General features: G+C 42.8%; 1 protein-coding gene across 1 annotated transcript in view; it reads left to right on the forward strand.

Moving 5' to 3' along the window:
- The first annotated feature begins 824 nt into the window (after positions 1-824).
- LOC106725609 overlaps positions 825-3,776 on the forward strand; it is an 83,296-nt gene continuing 80,344 nt past the window's right edge. Inside the window, exon 1 of the mRNA XM_014537320.1 lies at positions 825-1,944. The gene's annotated coding sequence lies outside the window, so the exon portion shown is untranslated. The remainder of the gene's footprint in view (positions 1,945-3,776) is intronic.

Genomic DNA, 3,776 nt, shown 5'->3' on the forward strand with positions numbered 1-3,776 from the left:
CGCCCCCCCTGCCCCCCGGGAACCCGGTGAGCAGCGGGGAGACCGGAGGCTACAGGAGCTCCTGGAGCGTGGATTCTGGTAAAGGGAAGCTGGCGGACGAAGGCCTCCTGAAGGTCGCCTGCACAGCGCTCAGACCCCCCGGGCACCCAGGACTTGCCTTGGCCGCACACCTTATGTTCTTGAGCGGATGGCGTCCGAGGGGCAGAGTAAGCAAACATGTTGAACAAAGTCGAAAACGCACTCCGGAGGCTACAGGAGCTCCTGGAGCGTGGATTCTGGTAAAGGGAAGCTGGCGGACGAAGGCCTCCTGAAGGTCGCCTGCACAGCGCTCAGACCCCCCGGGCACCCAGGACTTGCCTTGGCCGCACACCTTATGTTCTTGAGCGGATGGCGTCCGAGGGGCAGAGTAAGCAAACATGTTGAACAAAGTCGAAAACGCACTCGCAGTCCGCACCTCGTGGCTGGACAAAGGAGAAGTCTGAAGTGGTTAATAATTCAGAGAACCAAACCAGAAATTAAAAGGTTTTCCCAAAGCCAGTCTACACTTTGCTTCCGTTGTTTTTATATTTCAAAGTGGAATAGAGAGAGAAGGAAAATACCAAGTGTTAGTGAGGATGTGAAGTAAATGAATTTTTCCTACCCAGCAACTGGAACGTAAACTGGAACAAAAAAAGAAAAGCAAACATAAAACGATGTGGCATTATCTATTCAAGGAGCATTTTACTGTCTAGGTTTAATGGGTAAAGTTTCAATTTTGCAAGATGAAAAAAGTTCTGGTGGTGGATAGCGGTAATGGTTGCATAACAAGGTGAATGTATTTAATGCCCCTTCAAAATGGTCATAATGGTAAATTTTGTTATTACTGTATTTTACCACAGTTTTTTTTAAGTGGGGGCTGGGAAAAAGAGAAACCCCAAGTGTGCCTTCGAGAATAAATTTGAGGATGCAAATTTGAGAGGAACTTCTTGAAGAAGCCCCCAAAAGCATTCCTCGCTCCCCTTTTCCATTCCCAGGGGATTGTTGGACATTCTCAGTGTGATTAAGTCGACTTTTTATTTGACTGGAAGCAGTACCCAAGGACACAACAGAGATTCTTATACTGTGATAAGGAAATGAGACAAGGAAAGCCTGCATGGAAACCTGGCCTTTTAAATCCTGCAGTTGTGCTGTAGCAAAAATGGCAATAGAATTAGTCTGAAGGGCTTTGGAAGAAATTTTACCTGCTGTGACTAGAAATGAGTTGCACAAAACTATTTTGGGGAAAGCACTCTGGAAAGTTACAGTTTTAAGTCATTTAATGTTCGTGTCCGGAACAGTCACTGATCCAGAAAAAAAAAAAATGTCCTGTGTCTTTTGCTAGTTATTTCACTTGTTTGACTCTAACGAGGTAAATACTTTTCCGGGATCGTGAATTGTAGATGATTGAAATGATGAAAAACATTAAAGGAGAATTAGAACATATTCTTAAGGAAGAAATCCTTAAAAATTTTATCACTTAGACTATAAGTCTGAAAACACATGTGAGTAAACTCATGGACATCAGGAAAAGCCTAGTAGAAGCCACAATACAGTAGTTCCCCCTTATCTGCGGGTTTGTTTTCCACAGTCTGATCCAAAAATCTTAAATGAAAGCCTCCAGAAATAAACAACTCAGTGTTTTAAATTGCAGCCATTCTGAATAGTGTCATGAAATCTCGTGATGTCCTGCCACTCTGCCCACCTGGGGCATGAAACATTCCTTTGTCCACCTATCCACGCTATATACGCCCTCCTTAGCCACTTAGCAGCCATCTTGGTTATCGAATTGACTGTCCCAGTACCCAAGTACTTGTGTTCAAGTAACACTTATTTTATTTAAAAATGGCCCCAAAGCGCAAAAGTAGTGATGTTGGTAATTCGGATATACCAAAGAGAAGCCATAAAGTGTTTCCTTGAAGTGAAAAGGTGAGTACAGTACCATAAGATACCTTGAGAATCTTCATTCACAACAGTATTTTGTTATAATTGTTCTATTATATTATTAGTTATTGTTAATCACTTAGTGTGCCTAATTTAGAAATTAAACTTTATCATAGATATGTATGTGTACTAAGTCCTCACTTAAATTCATAGATTGTTGGGGTCTTGCCCCAGCAGGTCTAGGGGTTCCCAGAGGTGTGGATGGAGTCGGCGAAGAAGGAATGACATGGAGACAGCGTTCAGTTGATCAGCAGCCTAGCCAGGTTCTCTAGTCAGGTTCTCCAGCCAGGTTCTGTCTTTATTCTCCTGTTACATCTGTATTTATACGAGTTGATTTTAATCTTATCCATTCTATTCCAAAGGTTAGGGCGTTTGTTGTTATCTCCATTCCAAGGTCACTACCCTATTGTTCTGTTAAGCTACAGGAAGTAGCTGAAGGAGAGTATCCTAAGTAAAGATTATGTAGCTTAAGCGTGATTGGTCGTAGTTAAAGTGATTAACTACCCGCCTGGCACTTAGTTAAGGGGTTTTACTGATTTATTCCCTTCCTTAGTCCTGTTAATCCCTAACTCCAGGGGAAAATCCCCACCTGGGGAAACAACCTTTCTCAGAGAGGTGAACTTGGTGTAAACACATAGCGCTAAGTAGGGGAGCAAACATATTAAGAACACTATGCCATATACGCCAGGTCCCTTGAAACATATGCTGTGCAGATGTTTCTTCCCTGCAGCAACTGTGTCAAGCAGCAAGGATGGACCGGCTTCCAGCAATAGATAGGTTCTTGGGAAACTGTTTCTTTAAGTGAAAATGACATATAATGAAACCAGTTTTTCCATAGTCTGATTGCTATAAACAGGAGTTAAGTTTCTACAGCATATTCTGGCCACAAAACCCACCAAACTTCTAAACAAAGACCAAAACATTTCTAGAGTTAAACATTGAAATAAATGTGAGCTATATATACATTTAAGGAAAAGTAATAAAAACAATAAGATAATTATTTTTCAACCTGCTTGTCCCAGTTCCGGGTCAAGGGTGGCCAGAGCCTATCCTGCAGCTCAGGGCACTAGGCAGGACTCCACCATGAACAGGACACCTTCAATGATAGGGCCACTCACACACACCCCCGCCCCCACATGCACTCAGATTGGAACAATTTAGACACGCCAATTCATCTCATGTGCACATCTTTGGGATGTGAGAGGAAACTGGAATACTTGGAGAAAATCCATGGGGAGCACATGCACACTGGCCAGGAATTGAAAAAAAAACACATATATATAGGGTTTGGTGCTATCTGTGGTTTCAGGCATCCCCTGGGGGTCTTGGAACGTATCTCCTGCAGATAAGGGGACACTACAGTGCTGGGCTAGATGGTAATAATCTAATAGTCTACAGAATCAAATAGACCATGCTGGAAAACAATTTTCTTATGCTTTCTAGTTAGTTATCAGAATACTGTTTTAGTTCTTAAAAGTTGTTTCACCCTGGGTCTTAGTGTCCTCATGTAAAATATGGAGTTTTCCATCTTACAGGGTCATTTTAAAAAATATTTATTGTGCCAAGCACTGTGCTGGGCACTTGGAATTCAGTGATAGGCAAAATGGACATGAGTTGTGCCCTCTTGGAGCTTATAGTCTGGTAAGGACAACCATATATATGTAAATCTATGTATGTTTATAATTATACTAGAGGCCTGGTGCATGAAATTTGTATATGGGGGGGTCCCCTCAGCCCAGCCTGCACCCTCTCCAATCCTGGACCGGCAGTCGGACATCCCTCTCACAATCCTGGACCGCTGGCTCCTAATCACTCAC

The sequence above is a fragment of the Myotis brandtii genome, unplaced genomic scaffold (genome assembly GCF_000412655.1).
Source record: "Myotis brandtii unplaced genomic scaffold, ASM41265v1 scaffold176, whole genome shotgun sequence".
NCBI lineage: Eukaryota > Metazoa > Chordata > Mammalia > Chiroptera > Vespertilionidae > Myotis > Myotis brandtii.